This window comes from Panthera uncia, chromosome F2 (genome assembly GCF_023721935.1).
Source record: "Panthera uncia isolate 11264 chromosome F2, Puncia_PCG_1.0, whole genome shotgun sequence".
NCBI classification, from domain to species: domain Eukaryota; kingdom Metazoa; phylum Chordata; class Mammalia; order Carnivora; family Felidae; genus Panthera; species Panthera uncia.
Genome location: NC_064812.1, coordinates 11,678,316 through 11,692,824, shown reverse-complemented (window position 1 = coordinate 11,692,824; position 14,509 = coordinate 11,678,316). Strand labels below are relative to the sequence as shown.

General features: G+C 43.5%; 1 long non-coding RNA gene across 3 annotated transcripts in view; it reads right to left on the bottom strand.

Moving 5' to 3' along the window:
• Nucleotides 1-14,069, bottom strand: part of LOC125924405 (uncharacterized) — a 276,429-nt gene extending 262,360 nt beyond the window's left edge. For all 3 annotated transcript variants that reach the window (XR_007458391.1, XR_007458392.1, XR_007458394.1), the window contains exon 1: nt 12,776-14,069. This is a non-coding gene — a long non-coding RNA (uncharacterized LOC125924405). The remainder of the gene's footprint in view (nt 1-12,775) is intronic.
• Nucleotides 14,070-14,509: the final 440 nt, after the last annotated feature.

Sequence of the window (14,509 nt, the reverse complement as noted above, 5' to 3'; positions counted from 1 at the left end):
AAAAGGCCTAAGAAAGGAAGGGGAAAAAAACAATGCACACTCTTCCCCCTGTTTTCTGGGACTCTGTTTTTATTTTCTTCATCACCAACCTTACATTCTTTCATTTATTCATTTAATCAATATGCCTTTACCATTCCCCAACCATGCCTCAAGCATTTACGTGGGGGTCGAAGGGAACACACTACAGGAGCCAGGCTGCTGTTTCTGCAGAGATTCCTCAAACAACAAGGGAAAGACATGTGGGTTCCTACTAATGCCAGTCCACCGTCCTTTATCCAAAATACTTGAGGCCAAAGAGTTTCAGAATTCAGAAATTCTCAGGCCTTAGAGGCATGATGTGATGTGTGCATGTGTTTGTGTGTATATTACATATATATATGCATGTGTGTGTGTGTGTGTATTGAGTTTGTGTGTCACTATACTGGAACGATACACACACACACACACACACACACACACCACACACACACACATACACACACCACACATACACACACACACACACACACCACACACACACACACACATATTTCACAGGTCCCCTTACCAACTCTAACTGGTATAAAACTCAAAAATTGCCTCATATCAGAATTGCCCCCAAATTCACTTGGCACCAAACTTTAAATTTCAGAGCCATTTCGGGTTAGGAACTGCAGATACAGGATCATGGAACTTGAAAAGTTGTCATTTACTGAGTGTCTACTATGTCCCACAAAACAGATATGTCTGATTCCATCTTAACCCCCCAAACAGTCCTGCTCGGATTGTTACTGAACACCCTATCTGATAAACTTTTACACAGACCACTTAAATGAACATGGTAACACTGTGGCAGGATGTTGTTCCCTCTATTTTAAGGAAAGAAATCTGTGGTTCATGGAGATCAAGTGACTCTCATGAGGTTGTGCAACAAGGAAATGGCCTGGGACCCTTGTCCCATGTACCAGAAGCTGTGCTGTTTCCATGATGCAAAACTGCTGCCTTACTTGGGAGTCACTCTGGTCCCACCGAATGCCTTTCCTGCTGTCTCCAAAGCCCACCCCCCAAGTTTCCCTGAGAGGCCTCCACAATATGAAGATGGTAAGCCCGACTCATAGGCCTGTTTCCAGTAACACACCCATCTTGATGGTCCTTGGTTTTCCCTCTGTGCCTCATTGCAAAAAGTTTTGGAATCTGACCTTTCCGGGGTTGAATTTCATTCCTGACCTGACTTGAGCTTGGGAAAATCACTAACACTCTGTGAGAGTGCTTTCTCATCCTTAAAATGGAAAACAAAAAAGTTCATAATTATTGGAGTTATTATGGGGATAAAATGAGTTAATTTGTATAAAGTATCTGGAACATAGTAAGTGCTTGACAAAGGGTAGCTATTACTATTGTAATTATTATTGCTTTTGTTATCATCCTTATTGTAAAGCTATCACTTGAACCCTTTCTATGTCCTAGGTAGTATATAAAGTGATTTAGATGTGCTCATGGAGAGAATTTATTCTACCCTAAGTACCTGGAAAGCTAACAGTCTTTTATGCTGATCATATGATCCACAATACTGTGAACACAGCTGATTGACCCAAGAATAGGCATTTGACCCATGAACTATAACGCATGAACATATAGTCGTCTATAAAGGCTTCTGGCTTCTACGTTCTCTTGGTACAAAGCACTTACCCAAAAGGGATAATGACGATTTATTGAACCCATCAGAAAGTCTTTCTAAAGGAAGCCTGGATGTGAAATGCATCAAAGAAAGAACAACTGGTCATGAGATCTGAAGCCGAAGTACAGACTAGACAGGAAGCAAAAGGTATTGGGCCACAAAGCTGGAATCTATAAGGGAGGAGAAGATAAATATAAGAGGCTCAGGAGAAGCGAGAAGTGCATCTGTAATACCAGGAGCATACACAGAGAGAAAGCATTGCAGTTGAGCCGCCAAAATGCCAGAGTAGGGACTTGAACCAGGAGCCCCTGAACTCCAGATTTCGTGCTCCTGTCTTCCACACTAGGAGCCACAGATCATTGTGTTTCCTGGGTCAGTCAAGTCACAGAAATGAGGGGTAGGGGCCTGCGGAGGCCAGGGTCAAAGTAGAGAGTATGTAGCCCTTCCAAAAGGGGCAGCTGCTAATATGCTTTAGACAAATGGTATTATGTGGAAACATGAGCCAAAGATGTCAGGTCTTCTGACTTTTCAAGAGAAGACAGAAATCCAGATATCCTTGGGAATATTCCAGTGCTTTAGTGTTGAAAACTAATTCAAATTGTTAAGGACTGTTCAGACAAACACACACACACACACACACACACACACACACACGACACACACATACACACACACCCTGTTAGGTTAGATTTAGTCTATAGGCCTCCAATTTGACAATACTGTGTTATACTGACAATTGTAAAGGAAGGGAGATTTTTAGTGCAATATCCAGACCCTCTTCTCTAAGCAATGGGGACAGGAAAGGAGAAAGGAGCACTATCATATCATCCCAATGAGAAAGTATCCCAGAAATTGCCATTTAAAGGCAATTTGTAAAAACAGAATTCAGATGGAATCCCTCATTAAATGATCCAAACCATTTTATAAATCCAAAGGAAAAGTAGATGTATGTTTCTGGCCAAGGTAGAGTAATAGGAACCAGATTTACCCTCCCACCTGAAACACCTAAAAAAACCAACACACATATGAAACAGCATTTTTTGAGCCACTGAACATAAGGTGATGAAAGACAGTGATCTGTGAGAGAATGCAAGTTAATGAGGCAGCCCTACAAGTGCCCTAAGCTCAATGCCTGGCGTTTCCAGCCACGGCACAGGGAGTGGAAGCCCCGTGGAGCCTGGTGGTCTCACGAATCAAGACAATGGAGCTGAGAATGTGGGAAAACCAAAAGGGCAGGAGTCTGGCAAACAGAGGACAGGAGGAGAGAGAGAGTCATGGACAGAGAGTCCCAGTGATCTGCAGGCTCCCCGAATCTTCAGCTGGGTACTTACTAATCAGCACATGGGTGTGAGGAGAGGAATCATTCCCCAGAGCCGACATGGAGCCAGGAACAATTCTTTGTCCCAAAAGCCGGAGTGGAAAATCTCATATTTCATGGAGTATTGGGTAAAATATTTGGAATAGCTTTGCCTCAGTAATGGGGAAAAACCGCCCTAGATAAAATGGTCTTGTATGCTGCACAACGAAACTCAAAAGCAAAACCCAAAAAGATCAAATAATTTGTTACATTTTGACAAATGTGTACACCTGTGAAAGCATCGCCACAATCAAGATCAGAGCCATGACCATCACCCCCGGAAAGTTCCCACGTGCTGTTTCACAGAACCTCTGTCCCCACCCACCTCTGCACTCTCTGAGCCCCCTGCCCCAACCCCCAGGCACACACGGATGTGATTCCTCCTCATTATAGTTTGGTCCACACTTCTCCGAACTTTGTAGACACAGACTCAACACTATGTAACCTGCTTCTTTGGCTCAGCATAGTGATTTTGGGATCTACTTATGTTACTGCATATGCCGACTGTTCATTGGTATTCCACTAGAAAGCGAAGGTCAGAGAAAGGCAGAGAGGCTATGCCAGCACACAGGGGTGTAAGAGCAGTGACTCATTCAAAGGGAATGAACATCTTACTTCCTCAAAGCTGGAAGTGAGAGTGGGTGATGTTCAGAAAGTCAGGAAGCCGTGAGGTCAAAGGGCACAAGACCAGAGCTGCCCTCCAAGGAGCTAGGAGGGAAGAACGCGGATCAAAAAGCATTTATACATAATTCCAATTCCGTGGTGGGGCTGATCCAGAGACAGGCTGCTTTGTTACTCAGTCTGGGACGAAGCTGCAAGAAAATTCCACCTCCCATCTCTGACTGTTACTTAATAACAACTAGAGAGATGAGATAAAAAACGATTCTGAGATAAAAAAACAGAGCTGGAGAGCCGAGTGTTTTAGCAGTGAGTATTAGAGGCATGAGACAGATGACAGCTTGCCATGATGCACACTGGCCATTCCTGCTTTTTTTTTTTTATTTTATTTTTTAAAAAAAATTTTTTTTCAACGTTTTTTATTTATTTTTGGGACAGAGAGAGACAGAGCATGAACGGGGGAGGGGCAGAGAGAGAGGGAGACACAGAATCGGAAACAGGCTCCAGGCTCCGAGCCATCAGCCCAGAGCCTGACGCGGGGCTCGAACTCAGCCCAGAGCCTGACGCGGGGCTCGAACTCACGGACCGCGAGATCGTGACCTGGCTGAAGTCGGACGCTCAACCGACTGCACCACCCAGGCGCCCCTGGCCATTCCTGCTTTAAAGCATCCTCCAGTTAGAGGCCTGAAAAACCCTCCGTACGGTTCCTTCCCATTCCAAATCCATTATTTCCCCTTTTCAAGACAGGATCTTTCTTTGACGGTCTTCTCAATGTCTACCATTTTGGGAGACTCATTGGGAGGCAATGAGGTGCTCAGGTTTGTCTCTAACAGATGCTTCCTTTGTGCCCTTTCACCTAGTTGTCCTCAGTTCCCTCACCTATTCCATGAAATGATGCACTGAATGTTTCTGCCCTTCCAAAATTCATTCCTTGAAGCCATACCCCCCACTGTGATGGTATTTGGAGGTGGGATCCTTGGGAGGGAATTGGGCTTAGATGAGGTCATGAGGGTGGGGCCCTCATAATGGGATGAGTGTCCTCAAAAGAAAAGGAAGACACATCCGAGTGCTCTCTCCTGCTCACTCTCATCTCCCACGTGGCACTGGTTTCTCTCTCTCTCTCTCTCTCTCTCTCTCTCTCTCTCTCTCTCTCTGAACCAGGTGAGGGAACAGGAAGAATGCAACAATTAGCAACCCAGAAAAGGGAATCATAGGTACCATTTCTGCCAGCACCTTGATCATGGACTTCCCAGGCTTCTGAACTGTGAGAACCAAGTATTCATTGTGGAGGCCCCACCCCACCCCGTGTGTGGTGTTTTGTTACAGCAGTCTGAGCTAAGACACATGGGTATGTTAACCCAGAAGGTCTGAACACGGTAACAAATAAATACAACTATTATTGTCCCAGCACGTTTCCCTATAGCAGACTTCCTATAAATCTGAGAACATAATAAAATTTTTTTAATTCAGGAATTCAATGAATTCACATTTCTAAATGACGAGTTATTTTCCATTTTCACTTACTCCTCATATGTATGGATTCTGTTCGGTACAAAGTCATTAAGCATTTTGCAAGGAGAAGAAAAAATTGCTTTTGACCTTTGGGGAATGCAATTTAGGGTTTATTGTTTGGAAAGCCCCAGGTAAATAATGATTATATAGCAATAAATTGTGTAATTGCATTTAATCTGTGCCTGGAGGCTAGCAAGCACTACAAATCAGTACCTTCCGAATAGAAGACTCGGGTTCTGGGAGGCAGCAGGAACCAGCTAGTATAAGGACACCTGTCAGTGCAGCAAGCATGGTCTCCAGAATTCGAGATAGTGCGGAGACACTATGGAGGTTTGCTCCAATTTCAATTACTGCCATTCAAGTGATAAGGAAGATCAGGACAAGTTATTAGAAGTAGGGAAAACGGGTCCTAGGATAGACGATCTTAGGATTCTGAATGCTGCTGTTTGGCTAAGAGAAGGCTAAGAGCGGGCTTCTCAAATGTGTCCCCATATCCAGCCATCAGAATGGGTTAGAAAAAGCCACAGAGTAAGAGGAATGCAGTTATCATTAGTGGAGGATCTATTCTGACCCAGAGGCAGGTATGACCTTGAATGAGGGATTGCCCTTTTCTGGGTTGGGGACAGGAATACACAGTGACAAAGATGTGAGCACCAGAGTCAGACTACCCGCCTTTTCATCCCAGCCCTGGCACATCCTTCCTCCCAGACCTTGAGATCACCAACTCTGAGTCTGTTTGTAATACGGGGCCAGGCACACTACCCTCCTATAGGGTTCTGTGAAATTCATGAAACAGTCCAAGAAAGCCCTATGTGGACAATAATAACAATACAACCCCATTTATATCAGAAATGACGTTTTCAACATAAATGTGGTCAGAAAATGGAAACATAATCTCTCCCCTTAACAATAATTTTTATGAAAACCTCCATGAAAATCTTTTCGAACCGACCATATGCTTCCCTGCATACTGAAACAGGGTAAGAAAAAAAAACATACTTGAAATAACATGAGGCTTTGACCTGGCTCTACTACTCAGTAGCTGGGAAACCCGTCAGCAAGTCACAGGATGCGTGCGCACGGCAATTTGCTGTAATTTTAAAATGCACATGTCACCAAGCTGGTGGACAAAATATATGTGATAAGTGCTGTACAAACTCACTCACCAAAAATGAATTTTTGTTTGGTTTTCTTGAGGTTTCAAGACCATTATCGTGGACACAGATTATTCCGCCATAACATGATGAAAGTTGAGCCCATGGGGGCAAATGGAAAAAAGCACCAGTCACAGAACTGCCATCCTCTTGGGAACCAGATGTCCGTTGCAACTAACACAGGGTTCTCCCTAAGCTCATTGCCCAGGAAATGTTTGTTAATATTTGAAATATTAGATAAATTAATCATGCATTCTAATAATAGTGACTGTAGCCTCTTATAAAGAAAATGATGTGCTAGTAATGAAAAATATAAGTCACACCAAATATGCATAGAGAAATGCCTTAGATCGGGCTACTATGAAAAACCCACAAACTGGGTGGGTTAAACAACAGAACTTTATTTGTTACAGCTCTGGAGGCTCAAAGTCTGAGCTCAGGGTGCTGGCATGGTCAGGCTGTAAAGACCGTTCGTTCTCCTCTGGTTCACAGAGTGCTGTCTTCTTTTTTGTGTCCTCACATGGTAGAGAGAGAGAAAGGGCTGACTCTCTTCCTTTTCTTATATGAACCCTAATCCCATTATAGGGACGCCACGCATGACCTAATCACCTCACACAAAGGCCCCACCTCCAAAGACATTGGGAGTTAGGATCTCAACATATGAATGGGGGGAGGGGTAGAGACATAGTCAGTGATAGGAAGAAATGAGTAAGAAAAAAATTACCCAACATTGCACCACCTAGAAATAAGCATTGCCAACACCTGATGGAAATCAATCCAGTCCTCAACCTACTACACATTATCAGAAAGGGATAAAAAAAAATAATAATAATAAAGATGACAGCCCATGGATACACAGATACATTGATAGAATGCTTAAAAAAAAAAAAGGCTCATAATATAAGTGTTATTTTGAATAAAAGTGTTGTTTAATTTCATCTGACTTTAATTAAAAAAAAAAAAAAAACCCTAAGGAACTACAGAAGTAAATTCCTAAACTAAATATTTCTTACCTGAAAGGTTTGTTAATTCATGAGAGATTCCTCTAAAGCTAAAGAAATAAAAGATTACAAAATATACTTTAAGAAGCCCTTTGAAATCCAACATTCAACATTATGCTGTACTCCCGGTTTCACTGAGGATTAGCACAATTACTTTGTTTCATACCTCCTACCCCCCTTCCTTCCCACATTTTAGTAACTACCTTACTATTTTTAACTCGTCAGAGTTTGGAGAATTTGCATTTTATCCTAAAACCATTATCTGATTTTACTTGTACGTTATAATGCATATACAACCAGCATCTATTGAGCACCTACTATGTTCCAGGTGCTGTTCAAGGTGCTACGTACATAGTGGTAAACAAAACTGAGTCCCTGCTCTCATGGAGCTCAGCGCAAGAGACAGATAATAAACAACATTGTGTGTCTATCCACATGCACACATAGAGGAAATATGTGGGTTGTGACAAATGTTATGAATGAAAAGAAAGTGGGTGAAGGAGGCGGAGAGGAGAGTGTCAGAGTGGGGCATGATATTTTACACAGAGTGGTCTAGTGATTTTAAGAACTTTCTAGAAAGCAGGAACAGTAAGTGCATAACCAGCTTTTTATAGGGGTTTCTTGGTTCCTGGAATCTTTGGTTTGGTTTGATTTTCAAGAAGAAACCAATTCTTGATGGAGACTTTTCCAGAAGTACTCAAATGACTGAGGAAGTCGGCCTCTTGCCTCATTACTTAGAAGACAGACCAGCTGATGATGATTCTTTTCCTCAGAACTTGATCGACCCTGCCCCGCTCACCATCTTCTGGCATTGCCTGCTGCTGTGGTAACATCACCTCAGAGGACAAAAGTCCCCTGGAGATAGAACGATTAGTGAAAAACTCTCACGCCATCCCAGGTAAAAGGGAGTGTAGGTGGGAACAGGCGATGGCAGTGGGAAGGGGACTACATCTCTATGGCTTTGTCAACCTGCTGGCATTGGACCAGGAGCATGTGGAGTCGGATCCCAACTTTGGAATCTCAGAAATGTAGGTTCCGACCCCATATCTGCCACCTGCTACCTTGAGATAGTCACTTTCCCTTTCTGAGTCTCACTTTGCCGATCTGTGCAACAGAAATAATAATAGTTATCTTGGCAAGGTCTCTGTAAGGACGAGGGGCGATGTACATGAAGTCCCTGGGTAAGTGCCAAGTTACAGTCCCTCAGTACATAATAAATAACGAAAGCGACTGTTTCTATTGTGCAAACTTGGCTACCCCACCAAGTTGTGAGAGCCAAATAATGTATACAAACACAATAAGGAGATACACTCATAACATGCACAACCTATATCTATTATCTACCTCTATGTGTGTGTATATATTAGAAAAATATACATACAAGGTAACATATGCATACGAAAAGAAAGCCATCAGCATACTTAGATTCCTGACCAAAGCTGCATGAATGCTATATACTGCCTATGGAAGACATATATATTACAGAGACTGATTCTGCAAATGTCAATTTAACCCAAATTAAAGTTCTATCAAGGAGCTTAAATATTAATTGACTTTTATTTATGAAAAACCGCTTGCAAAGCAGTAACTCCAAAAAACGTGAGCTCCTTCCTAAAATCTAATGTGCAATAGATGATTTCACACAGCTGGCTGAAGGGAAGGGCCCAACTCAATGGATGAAAATAGCACTTAGCCAACCTGGTGATCCATCAAAATCTGGTCCTACCAGCAATACGGCCATTGCTCTCCTATCAAGGTCATTATGGTTGTTTCGTCCTGGACTATTTTTTATCTTACCTTCTCTGTATTAATAAACCAAGTATTATTTAGTTTAATACTTGGTTTATTAATACTGGGACCAAGCAGGGCAAGTGGACAGAATCTGATACGTTTACATCAAACTGACAAGTCCTCGGTCCCCAATATCTATCTCATCTATTTTCATTTCCTTCGCCTTCTAACTTTTTGGGCTCCTTTGGTTTGTTTTTTTTTTTTAATTGGTGAGAAGATTCTAGGCTCCTCAGAGCACACTTGAGTCTTCAATGATATCAGAATGGCAAGCTGAGGAAAAAGTACCCTCAATGGAATTAAAATGTTGGTTGAGTGGTTTGTAACCACGTGGGATGCTTGGAAAACTTCAGCTCTACAACATTTACCAGTTTGGTTCACCCATTAACACACTGATAAAACTGTTCCATCAGGAAAATTCCAGGCTTTCGGAGGACCTGGATCTTCAAGTCCAGGGTGACAAGAGCATACAACTAGAAATCTGATAGGCCGAGTGCGTTATGTGAGATGGGGGAGGGGGAGAGAGACTGATGTCTCCCCAGAGCAGGAGACGTAGGCGCACACACACTTTTGAGCTGGAAGAACCACGGGGACCATCTAGACCAAGCTGAGCAGTGGCCCTCGAACTTGAGAATACCCCAGGATCCCTTGAAGGGCTTGTTGAACACAGGCTCCTGGGCCCCACCTCAGAGGTTCTGATTCAGGAAATCTGGGGAGGGGTATGAGATGCTGCACTTCTAACAAGTCCTCAAGGTAACGCCCATACAGCCAGCAGGGGGACCGCCACGTGAGAACCTCTGCGAGAGGGCAGTGGCTGTCGATCTTTGCTACATAGTAAAATCACCTACAGAGATTTTCTAAGTCCCAATACCCAAGTTACACCTCGTGCCAATTAAATCAGAATCCCTGTGGATAGGACACAGTCAGTGTTCAGTCGTTTTTCAAGGTTTCCCAGATGATTGCAACATGCTGCCAATTTTAACAAACCAATTAATTTATGTTTCAGGCGGAAAACCAAGACTCCCTTGTTGGTTGGCAAGATGAACTCTAGAGCACGAGTCTTGTCACCCACTGAGGGCTCTTCCTCCCTCCCGACTCACAGAAACAGTGGAAGTACAGAGTGGACTGCGTAAGGCAACGGATTTTAACGAGAATCCCCTGTGTTACTACACCCGTTAACGGGCATCACAATATACACGTATTAGTTCTCAACTGCTGCATAAAAAGTACTCCAAATCTTAGTGGCTTAAAACAACAGTTATTACTTCACACAGTTATTGTGGGTCAGAAATCATGACCAGGCTGCAAGCATGAATTCTCCCCTGGATGTGCATGTGAGGGGACAGAGGGGATCCGGGGAGAAAGAAGGGGGTCAACAATACAAAATGGAAAACGAGGAATAATGTTTATCATCCAAATTTCCTTGGGTATAAAGGAAAAGATCTGAAAAGCATAAGGAAAGTGTGGGAAGGAGGCATATGAGCTTTACTGAAAACAGAAGCTAACAGATTATCTGATGAACAAGAGGGTAGGGTGCCTGGGTGGCTGAGTCGGCTGAGTGTCCGACTTCGGCTCAGGTCGTGACCTCATGGTCCATGGGTTCGAGCCCTGCGTTGGGCTCTGTGCTGTCAGTTCAGAGCCTGGAGCCTGCTTCAGATTCTGTGTCTCCCTCTCTCTCTGCCCCTCCCCCACTCACGCTCTGTCTCTATCAAAAAGTGAATAAACGTTAAAAAAAATTTTAGATAAACAAGAGGGTAACTGTGCTCCCCTTATTAAAGAGATCAGGAAAAACATGCAAATATATAATTTCATCCAGATGTCTAGACTGGACATTGAATAAATTGAATAAATATAAATCAAACTTTAAATCTTGAAGAAATCTATATTCCACCTAAAGATTTTATTTTTTATTTATTTTTAGTTTTTTTAATGTTCATTCTTGGGGGAGGGGGAGAGAGAGAGAGAGAGAGAGAGAGAACGAGCATGCTAGTGGGGGAGAGGCAGAGAGAGAGGGAGACACAGAATCTGAAGCAGGCTCCAGGCCCTGAGCTGTCAGCACAGAGCCCGATGCGAGGCTTGAACTCGTGAACCACAAGATCATGACCTGAGCCAAAGTCGGACGCTTAACGGACTGAGCCACCCAGGCGCCCCAACCTGAAGATTCTAAATAATACTCTAAACAGGAACAAAGAGACTATTTTCACACTAGGTCTGTATTAGATTCACAGCTAGAACTCTGGTCCCCTGGTCCTCAGCACAATACGTTCCTTCCATAACCCCACCCACATCCCAACACGACACACTCAGCCCTAGAGTAGGTCACCAGCGTCCCAGCCCGTGGGCTGCATCTGTTTCAACAGTCTCTCGGGAGGACGACCACTTGCAAAGGCGAGACACAAGTTGGTAGTTGAGGGTGTGCTGCGGTGGCCTCTTCCACTCCTAGTTCCCCACCCGGGGAAAAGAGAAGTTTGTAACTGACATAAAGAACAGCATCAGAAGGTGCCCAGCTCAATTTCACTTTATTTCTCATCTCGACAAGCACTAACTAAGGGTCAGGTATGTGCCAAGCACAGCACGAGGCACAGAGGATGCAAGTCCAAGTAAGACACACACCGCCTGCTCTCGAGAAGCTCCCGGACCAACAGGCAAGAGAGCTAAGTCAGTCACTACGATACAGCACAGATAGATGCCTTACTGGGAACAGGGATGGGGGTTATTTAAATCATACTGGGGATACAGAAGGCTTCCTAGCAAAAGACGTTCTTGAGATGAATTTAAAAGAATAAAATATATTTGGATAAAAGTATAGCCTTCAATAGAAGTAACTTTATGTGCAAAGGAGTGAAGACTTAACAGAGCATATGTGCTCAAGAATAGAAAAGAAATTCAGTGTGGTTAAACTGATGAATTTTTGGAGGGAAGGGGCAAAGACTAATGGCAAAATTCACACAATAACAAAAAAAGACTATACTAGTTTCGTATTGTTGCTATAACAAATTACCACAAATGCAGTGGCTTCAAATGACACAAATTTGTTCTGTGACAGTTCCAGAGGTCAGAAGTCCAAAATGAGTCCTACAGGGCTGAAATCAAGGTGTGGGCAGAGCCGGTTCCTTCTCGAGTCTCCAGGGGGAAATCTGTTTCTTATCTCTTCCGGCTTCTCAGGCTGCCAGCATGCCTTGGCCACATGATTCCCCTCTGCTCTATCATCACGCTGCCTTCTCTTATGCATGCAAATCTCCCTCTGCCTGTCTTGTTTTTTGTGGGTTTTTAACGTTGTTTTTTTTTTATCTTAGAGAGATTGAGAGAGAGTGCAAGTGGGGGAGAGGAGCGAGGGAGAAAGAGAGAGAATCTTAAGCAGGCTCCCTGCTCAGCATGGAGCCCAACATGGGGCTAGATCCCACGACCCTGGGATTATGATCTGAGCCAAAATCAAGAGTCAGATGCTCAGCCAATGGAGCCATCCAGACACTCCTCTAGGGTAGAGGTACCTGTGATGACACTTAGGTCCCACTAGGATAAACCAAGATAATTTCCATCTCAAGATCCTTAACTTTATCACATTCACAAAGTTCATTTTGCCATTTAAGGTAACATCCACAGTCTCCAGGGATTAGAATACAGATACTTGGGGCACATTATTTCACCTAGCACAAGAACACTGTGAACTAAAATGAGGTTTGCTCACCTTAAAATCCACAGAAAGCCATGGTCAGGTTTTAAGCAAGACGGTGATGAAGCGGATTTGGAGAAGCTCACCCTAGCAGCCGCCTTGTGGAAGATGAATCAGAGGGGTGAGAAGACAGAGAAGCAGCCAAGTTTTCAATAATCTTAGTAAAAAGTGACGAGGACTTAAACTAAGGAGGGTTTTGGAAACAGACAGAAGGGATTGCTGTGACAGATTTCACATCTAAATTAGGAAAACCTGAAGACTGTCAGAATCTGGAGAGTAAAAGGGAAGGAGACAGTGAGAAGACGAGCTGATTTCTGGCTGGGGTGACTGGTTAGTTTCGATGACATCAATCTCTTGTGCATAGGTCAGCAGGTTTGTGGCTAGGAACTGGAACACTGGAGGAGGAAAGGGAGAGGCTGGGAATGAGTTCTCGTATGGACCAGTTGGCTTTGAGATGCCTAGAGGATATCTCATGAAGATAACCAGGTTTCCTATAGGGAGTTGATGATGTCATTCTTAATCTTAGCAAGGAGGTCTGTCCAGAGAACTCCATCAGAATGACATCTGTATATGACTGAGCATCAAACCACATAATAGATTAATATGATCATTCCAAAGGATATACAGGGGAGAATAGGAGCAGGCTGCAAAGAAGCCCTTGGAAACCCCAAGATGGAAAGTCAAAGGATCCCAGAGGATGCTGGGGAGAACAGGCCAATAAGGGCGTGGGAAAACCAAAAGAAAACAGGCTTCAGAAGATGCGCGGTGCAAGGAGTTAGTAAATTGCTGATCGGCTGCATTGTGACTTGGACAACATCCTGGAAGGGTTTTTTGGGTATGTATCAAAATGATTCACGTATAGTGCTAAGTTAGCACACGTTTAGGCCTGTTAAAAACAAAAAGCAGGAGAATACATGTGAGTGTGTGTGTGCACATGTGTGTACTATGTGTAAGCATGCATGCTTGTCTATGGTGCCAAAACCACTCACAAAACTGGTAACAAAACTGGCTGCCTCCAGGAATGGGAAGTAAGTGACCAGAGGAAAGGGGGTGAGAAGGAGAATTTGTATTGTCCTCCCTTGTAGCACTTTTAAATTTCTAAGTGAACTTATTACCTATTTGTAAATAAATTAATTCAATTTAATTAAGAATAACATACCTACAGGGCACCTGGGTGGTTCAGTCAGTTAAGTGTCTGACTTCGGCTCAGGTCATGATCTCACGGTCCATGAGTTCGAGCCCCACATCAGGCTCTGTGCTGACAGCTTGGAGTCTGGAGCCTGCTTCAGATTCTGTGTCTCCCTCTCTCTCTGGCCCTCCCCCATTCTGTCTGTCTGTCTGTGTCTCTCTCTCTCTCAAGAATAAACATAAAAATTTTTTTAAAAAAGAAATAACATAGCTATCAGTCTTTCCACATGCTACAGAAATAGAAGGCAGGATAAGAACTGAAAAGAATCAATTGTTTAAAGGGGGCGATACTCAGGTCACTGGTGTCCCTAGAAGATTTCAGTGATATTGACTGGTGTCCCTAGAAGATTTCAGTGATATTGTAGGGACAGAAGCCAAATTATTGGTAAGTCCGTAGAAGGACGTTTTTAAAAAATCAAGACCTAGGGGAGCCTGGGTGGTTCAGTCAGTTAAGTGACTGACTCTTGACTTTAGCTCAGGTCATAATCTCACGGTCATGGGATCAAGCCCCGCAGAAGATCAAGGGGCTGAGTTAAGCTCCTGCTTGAGATTCTCTCTCTC